General features: G+C 43.3%; 1 protein-coding gene across 1 annotated transcript in view; it reads left to right on the top strand.

Moving 5' to 3' along the window:
• The first annotated feature begins 2310 nt into the window (after positions 1–2310).
• The window catches only part of LEPR (leptin receptor), a 180888-nt gene continuing 166657 nt past the window's right edge, over positions 2311–16541 (top strand). Inside the window, exon 1 of the mRNA XM_082264988.1 lies at positions 2311–2398. The gene's annotated coding sequence lies outside the window, so the exon portion shown is untranslated. The remainder of the gene's footprint in view (positions 2399–16541) is intronic.

Raw genomic sequence — 16541 nt, 5'->3', positions numbered from 1 at the left:
AAGTTCTCCTCCCTCCACAGAGAAATGCTGGATCTCTGTCAGAGTGACCATCGGGTTCTTGGTCACCTCCCTGGTGGCCCGCTCTAGGAAGAGCCCTGGCGGTTCCGAACTTCTTCCATTTACGGATGATGGAGGCCACTGTGCTCATTGGGACCTTCAATACTGCAGAAAGACTTCTGTACCCTTCCCCAGATCTGTGCTTTGATACAATCCTGTCTAGGAGGTCTACAGACAATTCTTTGGACTTCATGGCTTGGTTTGTGCTCTGACAAGCACTGGTAACTGTGAGAGCTTATATAGACAGGTGTGTGCCTTTCTAAATCATGTCCAATCAACTGAATTTACCACAGGTGGACTTCAGTCAAGTTGTAGAAACATCTCAAGGCTGATCAGCGGAAACAGAATGCACCCCCCAAGCTCAATTTTGAGTGCCATGGCAAAGGCTTTGAAGACTTCTGTACATGTTTTTTTATTTTTTATAAATTTGCAAAGATTTCCAACAAATTTCTTTCACGTTGTCATTATAGGGTACTGTGGAATTTTGAGGAAAATAATGAATTGTAATCCATTTTGTAATAAGGCTGTAACATAACAAAGTGTGGAAAAAGTGAAGTGCTGTGAATACTTTCCGGATGCACTGTATAAAACCTGGACAAAATAATAATAATAATAATTGATTCCTCCTGTATTGAATTGTATTGTAATTGTATTGTCTGCCCTCATGTTGTAAAGTGCTGCACAAACTGTTGGCGCTATATACATCCTGTATTATAATAATAATAATAATAATAATAATAATAATGATAATAATGATGATAATGATAATAATAATGATGATAATGATGATAATAATGATAATGATAATAATAATGATAATAATGATGATAATAATGATAATAATAATAATAATAATGATGATAATGATGATAATAATGATAATGATAATGATAATAATAATGATAATAATGATGATAATGATGATAATAATAATAATAATGATGATATTAATAATGATAATAATAATGATGATAATAATCATAATAATAGTGATAATCAGGGCTTTTTTTCAGCGGGAACGTGGGGGAACGCAGTTCCAGCACCTCCAGGGGGTGCTGGAAGGTCTACTGATGCTGGCTGCTGAGGGATCTATTGTTACTGGACGGGGATCTATTTTTGCATGGCGATCTATTGTTGCTGGTGGAGGATCTTTTGATACTGAGGGTTAATTGTTGCTGGAAGGGATCTACTGTTTAGGGAGGGGTCTACTGTTGCTGGCTGCTAGAGAGTCTATTGATGCTGGCTGTTGGGAGATATTTTTCTGCTGCTGGGGGCCGGGGGGGGGGGTCTATTGCTGCTGCCTGTGGGGGGTCTATTTTATTGCTTTTCTTGTTATCATAACCAAATTCCATACATTCCAATACAAAATTATACTTGACTCTATATTCTCTAAAAGGGCTATACTGGAAGCTGGTTAGGGGGTGGAACCAAGGGTCAGTGCTCGGAGGTGGGTAGGGGTGGAACCAAGGATTAGTGCTCAGAGGTGGGTAGGGGGCGGAGACACAAAGTAACTTAGGAGGAGTTCCTGCACCTATTCTCTGAGAAAAAAAGCCCTGGTGATAATAATAATAATAATAATAATAATAATGATGATGATAATGATAATAATGATAATGATGATAATAATAATGATAATAATAAAGATGATAATAATTATAATAATGATAATGATGATGATAACGATGATAATAATGAGGATAATAATAATAATAATAATAATAATTACTATTGATGTTAATTATCATAAGCAATAGTAATAATAATAAAAAAAACTTCTTCTATTACTAATTATCATTATCATCATCATCATCTAAAATAGTAATAATAATAATAATAATAATAAAAAAATACTAGTCCTACAAATAATAATAAAAAATAAAAAATAATAATAGCTGTAAAAAAAAAAAAAAAAACATTTTAGTCTCCCTAGACGTCCAAAGTTGTATGTGCTGCATGCAGGGAAACACTGGGATGTCAGCTGGATTGGCACGCAACATGCTGACAGTAATTATTTTGCTCAGATTAGAGCTCTGTGCGTCCCCTGTGATGGCAGTGATTGAAGGATTTGGGAAGATACAGATGTCTCTGGTGCCTTCAATTGCATCGTCCATTGCCTTGCAACATTCAGTGCTGTGATTCAGCTCTGCAGCCTCCTATGTCAGACTATGTTACCCTCCCCTGTGTGTGAGTGGGAGCTGGCAATGGCTGCAAGGGGGTGTGACATCCCCATACACACATACACATCCACACACATACACATCAGGATCAGCAGCTGCACAGACTCGCCAAACACTCAGCAACTACTCTCTCTGCATGCTCAGCCCGGACTGCAGGCAAATAGGTAAGTGCTTGATGTCCCCATTACTGATCCATGGTCACCCCAGCAACTTCCTTTGTCACCTTGTACGTATAGATATTTCATTTTTGTATGTATAAATATTTCATTTTGCTTACTAAAACTAATTAAAAAAAAAAAAAAGAAGCTTTCGAACTGTCATAGCCAAACATTATTTTTTTTATTATTATTTTACAGGATTTATATAGCGCCAAGAGTTTGTGCAACGCTTTACAAAATAACTGTCAGTAAATTAATTGATTGTCATTAAAATTGAAAATGATGTAGAGATCAGACTATTTGGTATTCTGATAGTGTAAGCCTCATTAATTTGACACTAAAGTTATATTGCGTATTTATTTTTTGTAAATTTTCAACTTATATTTATTGACCTGTGCTAGTGCCTAGCCTTGTGTAGATTTAAAAATCAATTGTCCTGTAAAATATGCTGATTGATCGATGTAGGTAGAGTGGCTTGTGTTATAGAAATGGCTTGACTGAAGGAAATAGTGAAAAAGGCAGTTTGGAGTTTTTAATATAGCTCCAACCTATAGCGGAGCGCATTAGTCTTTGTTCCCAAAGGAGTTGATATCTGTACCAAAACCATTCATTCTTTTAGGTGGAAAATAATTAAATTACCATTTTGGTATTTGGATGCTTTTAATATAGCATCAACCTATACTAGAGCGCGTAGATCATTTGTATCAGTCTCTGTTCCTAAAGGAGCTAATGGTTGTGCCAAAATCCACTCACCCCCCTAGGGGCAGATTAGGAGGAAGGTGGTTAAATTACCACTTTGGATGCCTTTAATATAGCACCAACCTATACCAAAGTGCATAGATCATTTGTATCAGTCTCTGTTCCTAAAGGAGCTAATGGTTGTACAAAATCCACTCACCCCCCTAGGGGCAGATTAGGAGGAAGGTAGTTAAATTACCACTTTGGATGCTTTTTATATGGCATTAACCTATACCAAAGCGCATAGATTATTTGTATCAGTCTCTGTTCCTAAAGGAGCTAATGGTTGTACCAAATCCACTCACCCTCCTAGGGGCAGTTTAGGAGGAAGGTAGGTAAATTTCCACTTTGGATGCTTTTATTATAGCACCAACCTATACCAAAGTGCATAGATTATTTGTATTGTTCGGACTGTTCTGGTCCAAATCCAAAACAGTGTCAGTCTCTGTTCCTAAAGGAGCTAATGGTTGTACCAAATCCACTCACCCCCCCTAGGGGCAGATTAGGAGTAAGGTAGTTAAATTACCACTCTGGATGCTTTTTATATGGCATTAACCTATACCAAAGCGCAAAGATCATTTGTATCAGTCTCTGTTCCTAAAGTAGCTAATGGTTGTACCAAATCCACTCACCCCCCTAGGGGCAGTTTAGGAGGAAGGTATGTAAATTTCCACTTTGGATGCTTTTTATATGGCACCAACCTATACCAAAGGGCATAGATTATTTGTATCAGTCTCTGTTCCTAAAGGAGCTAATCATTGTACCAAATCCACTCACCCTCTTAGGGGCAGATTGGGAGGAATGTAGTCAAATTACCACTTTGGATGCTTTTAATATAGCACCAACCTATACCAAAGCGCATAGATCATTTGTATCAATCTCTATTCCTAAAGGAGCTAATGGTTGTACCAAATCCACTCACCCTCTTAGGGACAGATTGGGAGGAAGGTAGTTAAATTACCACTTTGGTTGCTTTTAATATTGCACCAGCCTATACCAAAGCGCATAGATCATTTGTATCAGTCTCTGTTCCTAAAGGAGCTAATGGTTGTACCAAAGCCACCCACCCTCCTAGGGGAAGTTTAGGAGGAAGGTAGTTAAATTACCACTTTGGATGCTTTTATTATAGTACCAACCTATACCAAAGCGCATAGATCATTTGTATTGTTCGGACTGTTCTGGTCCAAATCTAAAACAGAGTCAGTCTCTGTTCCTAAAGTAGCTAATGGTTGTACCAAATCCACTCACCCTCCTATGGGGCAGTTTAGGAGGAAGGTGGCTAAATTACCCCTTTGGCTGCCTTTAATATAGCACCAACCTATACCAAAGCGCATAGATCATTTGTATCAGTCTCTGTTCCTAAAGGAGCTAATCATTGTACCAAATCCACCCACCCTCCTATGGGGCAGTTTAGGAGGAAGGTAGTTAAATTACTACTTCGGATGCTTTTTATATGGCACCAACCTATACCAAAGCGCATAGATCATATGTATCAGTTTCTATTCCTAAAGGAGCTGTTGATTGTACCAAAGTCACTTACCCTCCTAGGGGCAGTTTAGGAGGAAGGTAGGTAAATTACCAATTTGGATGCTTTTAATATAGACCAACCCTAATATAGCACCAACCTATACCAAAGCGCATAGATCGTTAGTATCAGTCGCTGTTCCTATAGCAGCTAATTATTGTTCCAAATCCACCCACCCTCCTAGGGGTAGTTTAGGAGGAAGGTGGTTAAATTACCACTTTGGGTGATTTTAATATAGCACCAACCTATACCAAAGCGCATAGATCATTTGCATTAGTCTTTGTCCCCAAAGTAGCTAATGATTGTACCAAAGCCACCCACCCTTCTAGGGAGAGCTGAGACAGAATAGATAATTACCATTTTGAATGTTGTAAATGTAGCACCAACCTATACGAGAGTGCAGAGATCATTTGCAGTAGTCTCTGTTCACCAAAGGAAATAATGACGTACCAAAGCTACTCACCATTCTAGGGGCACTTTAGATGATTAAATTACCTTTATGGTTTTACTCACCCATGTAGACAAGATGCTTGCTGGCCACTGAACCCAGAACCCCAACACTACAAAGAAGTGCTGATCATCATACTGCATGACTTCTGTATTTCCATAACTTTCTATAGGCTCAGTTTAGAAAGCTAACACACCAGGATTCTTATTAAAAATGAAATAAATAAATAAATACATAAAAATAAAAAAATAATAATATATATATACACTTGTATATTTTCTGCCTTATCCAAAGCCAATCAGGTGTGAAAAGTATAGTCACATGTCCAAAATAAAGATCCTTATGTTGTCTTCATAAAAGCCACAAGGATGAGACTCAGTTTGCCCTGGATCAGTGATGGATGAGAGGACTCTGTGATGGGGGGTCTCTGTAGTCATGGGGGCTCTGATGTTTGGGAGAGATTCTGATATGTTAGGGGACTCGATTATGGGAGTACTCTGATGTGATGGTGGCTCTCATGTATAGGAGGGATTCTGATGTGATGAAGAGGCCTCTGACCTTGTGATGGGGAGACTCTGTGGTGATGGGGACAGGGACAGGGAGGGGGAGGGCTTCTGATATATAGGAATGGGCTCTAATGTGAAGGGGTACCTCCGATGCAATAGAGGACTTTGATGTGATGGGGGACCTCTGATGTGAAGGGGGACCTCTGATGTGAAGAGGGAACCGCTAATGTGATTGGGGGATTCTGATGTAATGGGGACCCTTTGATATAAATGGAGGACCTATTATGTGATGGGGGACCCTGATGTGCTGGGGACCCTTTGATATGAAGGGAGGACCTCTGATGTGAAGGGGACCTCTGACATGAAGGGGGGGCTGGGATGTTAAGGAGGACCTCTGATGTGATGGGGAATCTCTGATGTAATGGGGGACTCTGATGTGATGGGGGAACTCTTATGTGATGGGAGACCTCTGATGAGATGGGGGGGGGGCTTCTGATGTGATGGGGGACCTCAGATGTGATGGATGGCATCGGCTGTGATGGGGGACTTCTGATGTGATGGGGGGCCTCTGATGTGAAGGGGACCTCTGATGTGACGGGGACTCTGAGGTGGGCCCTCTGATGTGATGAGGGACCTCAAATGGGATGGCTGGCATCAGATATGATGGGGGACCTCTGATATGATGGGGGACATCTGATGCGATGGGGGACATGTGATGTGAATGGGAATCTCTGATGTGATGGGGGACCTCTGATGTGATGGGGGACCTCTGATGTAAAGGGGGACCTTTGATGTGATGGGGGACCTCTGATGTGAAGGGGACCTCTGACATGAAGGGGGGGCTGGGATGTTAAGGAGGACCTCTGATGTGATGGGGAATCTCTGATGTAATGGGGGACTCTGATGTGATGGGGGAACTCTTATGTGATGGGAGACCTCTGATGAGATGGGGGGGGGCTTCTGATGTGATGGGGGACCTCAGATGTGATGGATGGCATCGGCTGTGATGGGGGACTTCTGATGTGATGGGGGGCCTCTGATGTGAAGGGGACCTCTGATGTGACGGGGACTCTGAGGTGGGCCCTCTGATGTGATGAGGGACCTCAAATGGGATGGCTGGCATCAGATATGATGGGGGACCTCTGATATGATGGGGGACATCTGATGCGATGGGGGACATGTGATGTGAATGGGAATCTCTGATGTGATGGGGGACCTCTGATGTGATGGGGGACCTCTGATGTAAAGGGGGACCTTTGATGTGATGGGGGACCTCTGATGTGAAGGGGACCTCTGACATGAAGGGGGGGCTGGGATGTTAAGGAGGACCTCTGATGTGATGGGGAATCTCTGATGTAATGGGGGACTCTGATGTGATGGGGGAACTCTTATGTGATGGGAGACCTCTGATGAGATGGGGGGGGGGCTTCTGATGTGATGGGGGACCTCAGATGTGATGGATGGCATTGGCTGTGATGGGGGACTTCTGATGTGATGGGGGGCCTCTGATGTGAAGGGGACCTCTGATGTGACGGGGACTCTGAGGTGGGCCCTCTGATGTGATGAGGGACCTCAAATGGGATGGCTGGCATCAGATATGATGGGGGACCTCTGATATGATGGGGGACATCTGATGCGATGGGGGACATGTGATGTGAATGGGAATCTCTGATGTGATGGGGGACCTCTGATGTGATGGGGGACCTCTGATGTAAAGGGGGACCTTTGATGTGATGGGGGACCTCTGATGTGATGGGGGACCTCTGATGTAAAAGGGGACCTTTGATGTGATGGGGGAACTCTGATGTGATGGGTGACCTCTGATGTGAAGCGCGACCTCTGACGTGAAGGGGGAACCTCTAATTTGATTGGAGGACTCTGATGTAATGGCGACCCTTTGATATAAATGGAGGACCTATGATGTAATGAGGGACTCTGATGTGAGGGGGACATCTGATGTGACGGGTAACCTCTGATATGACGGGTGACCTCTAATGTGATGGTGGAACTCTGATGTGAAGGGGAAACCTCTAAGTTGATTGGGGGATTCTAATGTGATGGGGACCCTTTGAGTAGTGTGTGTGTGTGTGTGTGTATATATATATATATATATATATATATATATATATATATATATATATAAAACACACTATATTACCAAAAGTATTGGGACACCTGCCTTTACACGCACATGAACTTTAATGGCATCCCAGTCTTAGTCCGTAGGGTTCAATATTGAGTTGGCCCACCCTTTGCAGCTATAACAGCTTCAACTCTTCTGGGAAGGCTGTCCACAAGGTTTAGGAGTGTGTCTATGGGAATGTTTGACCATTCTTCCAGAACCTTGTTTTGTTTTGGCACTGGTCCAAATCATTTGATATAGGGGGGGATTATGGTGTGGGGTTGTTTTTCAGGGGTTGGTCTTGGCCCTTTAGTTCCAGTGAAGGAAACTCCTAAGGTGGTAGCATACCAGGACATTTTTGTGAGAACAGTTTGGGGATGACCCTTCCTGTTCCAACATGACTGTACACCAGTGCACAAAGCAAGGTCCATAAAGACATGAATGAGTGAGTTTGGGGTGGAGGGGACTTGACTGGCCTGCACCTCAACCTGATAGAACACCCCAAACTCGCTCATCCATGTCTTTATGGACCTTGGTTTGTGCACTGGTGCGCAGTCATGTTGGAACAGGAAGGGGCCATCTCCAAACTGTTCCCACAAAGTTGGGAGAATTAAATTGTCCAAAAGGTCTCGGTATGCTGATGCCTTAAGAGTTCCCTTCACTAAAACTAAGGGGCCAAGCTAAGCCCCTGATAAACAACCCCAAACCATAATCCCCCCTCCACCAAATGATTTGGATCTGTGCACAAAGCAAGGTCCATAAAAAACATGGATGAGTGAGTTTGGGGTGGAGGAACTTGACTGGCCTGCACAGAGTCCTGACCTCAACCCGAAAGAACACTTTTGGGATGAATTAAAGCAGAGACTGCAAGCCAGGCCTTCTCAATCAACATCAGTGCCTGACATCACAAATGCGCTTCTGGAAGAATGGTCAAATATTCCCATAGACACACTCCTAAACCTTGTGGACAGCCTTCCCAGAGGAGTTGAAGTTGAGTTATAGCTGCAAAGGATGGGCTAACTCAATATTGAACGCTACGGACTAAGACTGGGATGCCATTAAAGTTCATGTGCGTGTAACGGCTGGCGTCCCAGCACTTTTGGCAATATAGCGTATATATATATATACAGTATCTCACAAAATTGAGTACACCCCTCACATTTTGTAAATATTTTATTCTATCTTTTCATGTGACCACACTGAAGAAATGACACTTTGCTACAATGTAAAGTAGTGAGTGTACAGCTTGTATAAAATAACTCAACACACAGCCATTAATGTCTAAACTGCTGGCAACAAAAGTGAGTACACCCCTAAGTCAAAAATGTCCAAATTGGACTCAAAGTGTCAATATTTTGTGTGGCCACCATTATTTTCCAGCACTGCCTTAACCCTCTTGGGCATGGAGTTACCAAGAGCTTCACAGGTTGCCACTGGAATCCTCTTCCACTCCTCCATGATGACATCACAGAGCTGGTGGATGTTAGAGACCTTGCGCTCCTCCACCTTCCGTTTGATGATGCCCCACAGATGCTCCATAGGGTTTAGGTCAGGAGACATGCTTGGTCAGTCCATCACCTTTACCCTCAGCTTCTTTAGCAAGGCAGTGGTCGACTTGGAGGTGTGTTTGGGGTTGTCATGTTGGAATACTGCCCTATTGCCCAGTCCATGAAGGGAGGGGATCATGCTCTGCTTCAGTATGTCACAGTACATGTTGGCATTCATGGTTCCCTCAATGAACTGTAGCTCCCCAGTGCCGGCTGCACTCATGCAGCCCCAGACCATGACACTCCCACCACCATGCTTGACTGTAGGTAAGACACACTTGTCTTTGTACTCCTCACCTGGTTGCCACCACACATGCTTGACATCATCTGAACCAAATTAATTTATCTTGGTCTCATAAAACCACGGGACATGGTTCCAGTAATCCATGTCCTTAGTCTGCTTGTCTTCAGAAAACTGTTTGAGGGCTTTCTTGTGCATCATCTTTAGAAGAGTCTTCCTTCTGGGATAACAGCCATGCAGATCAATTTGATGCAGTGTGTGGCGTATGGTCTGAGCACTGACAGGCTGACCCCCCACCCCTTCAACCTCTGCAGCAATGCCGGCAGCACTTCTATGTCTATTTACCAAAGACAACCTCTGAATATGACAGTGAGCATGTGCACTCAACTTCTTTGGTCCACCATGGCGAGGCCTGTTCTGAGTGGAACCTGTCCTGGTAAACCGCTGTATGGTCTTGGCCACCGTGCTGCAGCTCAGTATCAGGGTCTTGGAAATCTTTTTATGGCCTAGGCCATCTTTATATAGAGCAAAAATTCTTTTTTTCAGATCCTCAGAGAGTTCTTTGCCATGAGGTGCCATGTTGAACTTCCAGTGACCAGTATGAGAGAGTGAAAGTGATAACACCAAATTTAACACACCTGCTCCCCATTCACACCTGAAACCTTGTAACACTAAGGAGTCACATGACACCGGGGAGGGAAAATGGCTAATTGGGCCCAATTTGGAAATTTTCACTTAGGGGTGTACTCACTTTTGTTGCCAGCAGTTTAGACATTAATGGCTGTGTGTTGAGTTATTTTGAGGGGACAGCAAATTTACACTGTTATACAAGCTGTACACTCACTACTTTACATTGTAGCAAAGTGTAATTTCTTCAGTGTTGTCACATGAAAAGATAGAATAAAATATTTACAAAAATGTGAGGGGTGTACTCACTTCTGTGAAATACTGTATATTATATATATGTATACACACCCACAACATAATACTAGCACATATAGCACTGTGCTACTAATAGTACACATATATACATATATCACTATACAAAGTCCACCCTACTTGTTAGGAATCTGAAAACTGTCACATTGTATTTATGTTTCTGAGATCTGACTGCCCTTTGTTGTCCGCCATTGCAGGCTGATCAAAGGCTGCCCACGGTGTTTTTTGGGAAGTCCGCTGTGTACAGGGAAATTCTCTCAAGATTAAAATTTATGTAAATAAATATATTCTGTTCTGCCAAGAATAATCAAAGTGAAACTGTCGGCAAAATAAAAAATACCTGCATGATGCAGTCTATCAGCATTAGCATAGTAGCAGTAGATATGTTATTTTTTCACTTTACACCGGTCAACCTGTCCAGCAAAAGTAGCAGTTAGAGGGTTGAGATAAACCATTTAATACAGACAGGGGTGCTTACATTGGTCAGCTATTATTTATTTATCTAAAACCTTTATCACAAAAGGGAAAAAAAAAAGTTTTCTGTAACTTCCTAACCAGTGTTCGTTGGAGTTCAGCTTTAATTTATAAGTTACTCATGTAAAGTCTATCTAATTTTTCTATTCCATTTAACACTCACCTCTGCACAGGATGACATTGCTGCTGCCCAAGAGTGGCTATGTTGCTCCTCCATAGATACAGTGGAGGGGTGAGTGTAGCTGCCCTGAGACAGCCTGAGTTCTCTCTTTGAATTACAGAACATCTTCACCCTATGTCATGGAGATGAGGGGATGTTCTGTAGTCCAAAAGCCTTGGGTGACAACAGTGCTCCACCATTAATACAGCATGATGAGCGTTGTCACCCCAAGACAGGAAGTGTGTTACTGGCAGGATCACCATGGGGAAATAAGGAAAAAAAAGCCTTGGTTCACATAAATGCGTTTTTGCGGGTCACGTTTGCTCAGGCACGGAAGCCCATTCATTTGTCTGCAGTTCCACACGAAAAGGTTTTTTATCTTTTTTAAAATGGGGGCCTGCAGGAAAATTGCATGGTCATTTTGACTATGCGATTTCCATGCGGTTAGTGCACCCTCAAACTCACTGCCTTTTTACATGCATAGGGGTGCCATTCACCCCTGCATTTTCTCACAGCAGTGCATTTTCACTTGGGGTGGTTGCGGGTGTGGAAATCGCTGCGATTTCTGCACCAGCAGTCACCCACATAGATGTGAACCGAGCCTAAAACAGAAATAAAATAAAATGAGCAGCCAACATAGGTGGAGATGGTGAATATTCACATGGAAAATTTTTGTGCAACTCTAATTTCGGCATTCATTGTGGCTCTTTTATTATACAGTATATACATATGACATAGTAAAAAGGATCAGCGCTCAAGCGTTCTAACAACATATGCAGTCAAATTTCAGTAGTCCGTGAAGGTGAAACTTATATAGTAATAATCAAAGTCCAAAAAAAACTGGAAATTCCAGTTACATATACATTTGACAGCCCCGGTCGGTGACGTCACAGGGGGCGGTGCCAAGTCATTTAAAAAAAAAAAAATGGGCTCTTTAACCACTTCAGCTCCGGAAGGTTTTACCCCCATAATGACCAGGCCATTTTTTGCGATTCGGCACTGCGTTACTTTAACGAAAAATTGCACGGTCATGCGACGCTGTACCCAAATGCAATTGATGTCCTTTTTTTTCCCCCACAAATAGAGCTTTCTTTTGGTGGTATTTGATCACCTCTGCGGTTTTTAGATTTTGCGCTATAAACAAAAAAATAGTGACAATTCTGAAAAAAATGCCACATTTTTTACTTTCTGCTATAAAACATTCCCAATAAAAAATTTTTAAAAATCTAATTTTTTTTATCAGTTTAGGCCAAATTGTATTCTGCTACATATTTTTGGTAAAAAAAGAATCCCAAAAAGCGTATTTTAATTAGTTTGCGCAAAAGTTATAGCGTCTACAAACTAAAGGGATAGATTTTTGGAATTTTTTTAAAATGTATTTGTTTTTATTAGTAATGGCAGTGATCAGCATTTTTGAGCAGGACTGCGACATTGCGACGGACAGATCGGGCCTCTAACGGACATTTTTGACACTTTTTGGGGACCAGTAACATTAATACAGTAATCAGTGATAAATATTATGCACTGTTACTGTATAAATGACACTGGCAGGGAAGGGGTTAACACTGGGGGTGATCAAAGGGGTTAATGTGTACCTAAATATGCTTACTAACTGTGTGGGGGAAGGGTTCCGTGACAGGCACAGAGAGATTGGGGTTGTAGCTTAGCTGAAACTTCTGATCTCACCCTGCCTGTCTGACAGAAGACTCACCTGCTTTGTTTACATAAGCAGGCAGGTCTTCTGTCAGTTTATCTGACGATCGCAGGAGGCCGGCGGCAATCGCCGCCGCTCCTCCCGCTGTGTCTAAACACAGCGGAAGTGCGGATCCGGAGGCGCCCGCGCGCCACGAGATCTCGCGCACAAAATCACGTAGTACTACGTGATTTTCCGCAACTGAGCCACCCTGCCGCAGTAATATTACGGTGGGCGGTTGGCAAGAGGTTAAATCCGCTGCTAGGAAGCGACATATGATGTCGCTCCGGTCCTCCAAGGCCATAGAGATGAGTGAGGGCCATTTTGCCCTCACTCGACCTCCTGCCTGAGAGGAGAGCAGACTGGATCATTTTCCCTGCTACCGACGGGTCCGGTAAGCGGGGAAAACTACAGGGAAGCGAGGGGAGGTACCTCTCCCGCCGCCCATGAAGGTGATCCCGGTGCGAATCCGCTGCTGGTACCACCCTTATGTTAAAGCGGACTGCTCGCTGTTTAAAAAAAGACCAGGGTTATGGTAGCTATCTGCTGCCATAACCCTGGTATTTAATGTCAAAATACCGACCTAAATACACGGTGGTCGATCCATGAGTGGTTAAGCGGAATAAGCAGACGGCGGGAGTCTTCAGCGTGAGCTGAGCTTTTTTTTTCTCGGTTCGGTGGTGGTGGTGGGCATCGTGATCAGGGCCACTGATAAGGCAGTACAGCCAGCCCTCCTGTACTGGGCCCGGGCCTCATCACTTCAAAAGGGGGGCCCTGGCACCTGCTGAGTAGGAGGTGCGGCTGTACCGTCTTATTGCAGAAACCAATCCTCTTCTGCCTCCCCCTGAAGTGCTTCCAGCTTCTTCTCCTCCTCTTTCTCTCTCTGGATGCACTGCAGGGGGATTGGATCTGGCATGTGCCCCTTCTATCAGCTGTCTGGGTCCCCCCCGTGTGCCCTTTTCCCCCACAGCACTGACAGCTTCCCATCGGCAGCTGCTATGACCAAACGCTGTTTTTTTCTCGGATTGAATTTGTGTTAAAAATGATCAGATTTGGGATTCAGATGCATTCCCATAGAAGGCAATAAGCATTGAATTTGCTTCTGAATCGCACCCCAGTGCTCAAAAACACACGGGACTCTTTTTAGATTTGCAGCGAATTCGCACTGCCGCTGCACCACACATATGTGATAGGCTCCATAGAAAGCCGACTTGATTCACATGTCATTTAAATTCGGATGCGGGCCAAAATGCATCCAATTGGTTTAGTGCCTTACTGCGACCAAACTGCTATCATAGGCAAGCCCAGTGTGAGGCGCTCTGCAATCCAGCAATTGTCAGATATCGTGTTCGCCAGTCAGGAAACTAGCGCTCATAGAATCAGACATAACAATGGCAACTTCATGTTGCTCCCTGGAAAAGTTTTCTTTTCACTTCTTTTCCACCCCAGAACTTGGGGGGCTCTCTTATGCAAATGAAAAACTTCAGTTGGCGTGTTGGAATTTTGGTTTGCCTTTTATGATCTCTAAAACTTCTCTATTGGCTCATTAATGATCACAAAAATCACAGAAGGATGCCCACAAGAACAGGCATTTCCCCAACAACACACCCACAAGGGGTCACCATGAAGGACCGCCGGGGGGGCACTGGTACCTCAGCCTGCACAGTGCAAACCTATAACCAGTCAATGTTTTGGGAGAAGTTACTAACCAATAGTGAGGCAGAGAGGACTTATCAGAGGCATGTGCCAAACTCCTGACGTCCTGGATAAAGTCAATATTTGCATATCTGAAACAATCTGGGTTTTTGGGGTTCAGGGCCGCTGATAAGGCAGTACGTTGTACCCGGGCCCGTCCCTATCAGCTTAAAAGAAATCAGACATGAACCCCCTAGAGGTGGGACTTTTTAGAGCATAGAATAATAAAATGTTGATAAATAAAAAGTACTTTTTATTTATCAACATTTTATTATCCAATGCCCTAAAAAGTCCCACCTCTAGGGGTTCATGTCTGATTTTTGATATTTGAGGGATGCGGGCAATCAACCCAAGTTTCTCAGCAGTGCACTTTCTTATCAGCTTAACAGGGGGGCACCTGGCACCTTTACACTTAATTTCTGCAGAATAACAAGCAGGGCTTTCTAAAGCAGAAAACTCGATATGATCAGATGCTTACAAGTGAATGGTGAATAGAAATGCCCTATTTTCATCCGTCAAAAAAACGGATTGGATGAAAAACGGATGTAAACAGACAAACGGTCCGTTTTTCATCCGTTTTTGAATTGGTAGTGGATGTAAAAAAAAAAAACAGATGAAAAACGGATAAAAAAACGGATGAAAAACGGATGAAAAAACTGATGAAAAAACTGATGAAAAACAGATGAAAAACGGATGAAAAACTGATACATTTTGAAGTGGCTGAACTGATAAACTGAACGGACCGCATGTGTGAAAGGACCCTAAGGCTTCTTTCACACGGTCCGCCTCCGCAGGCGGATCCGTGTTGCTCAGCGGGGATCGATCCGCGATCCCCGCTGAGCCGGGCGGATGACAGCTCCGTCTCCGCTTGCAGAGCGGAGAGGGAGGTGTCTCAGCACCCGCTGCCCTCTATGGGGGATCGGAGGAGAGCGGACCGCTTGTCCGCTCTCATCAGATCCGCTCCGCTCCGATTACTGAACGGATGGAAAAATAGGGTTTCCATCCGTCCAGATTTCAGCACAGGATCGGATGCGGATGGCAGCGAGTGTCAGCGGAGGTCACCTCCGCTGACACCCGCTGCCCCATAGAGCTGCATGGAGGATCCGATCAGATCCGCCTAAAAAACTGACAGGCGGATCTGATCGGACCGCCCGTGTGAAAGAGCCCTAAGGCCCCTTTCACACATATACGGTCCGTTTGTCCGTTTTTCATCCATCCGTTGACGGATGAAAAATGGACATCAATGCATCTCTATGTAAAAACGGATGACAACGGATGATCATCCGTTATCTTCGTTTGAACAGATGAAAGCCCTATTTTTCTGGTCCATTTTTCATCCGTTATTGCATTGCTAGTAGAGATGTATAGAACTGTTCGCCGGCGAACAGTTCCCGGCGAACTTAGCATGTTCGCGTTCGCCGCTGCCGGCGAACATATGCGATGTTCGGTCCGCCCCCCATAAGACATCATTGAGGCAAACTTTGACCCTGAACTTTACAGTCAGCAGACACATTTCCAGCCAATCAGCATACCTCCCTCCCACACCCTCCCACCTCCTATAAATAAGCAAGGGCAGCATCCATCTTAGATCATTCTGAAGCAGTGTGTGTAGTGAGAGTAGGGAGAGAGCTGCTGCTGCTGCTGCTGTTAAGCTAGGGACAGTTAGTCAGTGTTCCTGGTCTTGCAGTGTTCTTGGTCCACTACTGCTGTAATATCAGCACCCCAAAAAGCCCTTCTAAGGGCTGGTATTTGTGTTTTTTTTTTTTTTTATATATATATATATATATATATACCTAGCGTCCCCAAAAGCCCTTTTAAGGGCTGGTAATTGAGTTGTTTCTTCATATATATATATATACCTATATCTATCTAGTGTCCCCAAAAGCCCTTTTAAGGGCTGGTAATTGAGGATTTTTTTATTTTTATATATATACATATATATATATATATATAGTGTCCCCAAAAGCCCTTTCAAGGGCTGGTAAGGTAATAGATTTTTTTCTATATATATATATATATATATATATATATATATATATATATATCTATTGTACACTGCAG

This window comes from Pelophylax lessonae (assembly GCF_965119305.1).
Source record: "Pelophylax lessonae genome assembly, chromosome: 8".
In the NCBI taxonomy this organism is placed as follows: domain Eukaryota; kingdom Metazoa; phylum Chordata; class Amphibia; order Anura; family Ranidae; genus Pelophylax; species Pelophylax lessonae.
This window is presented reverse-complemented; position numbering and strand designations above follow the sequence as displayed.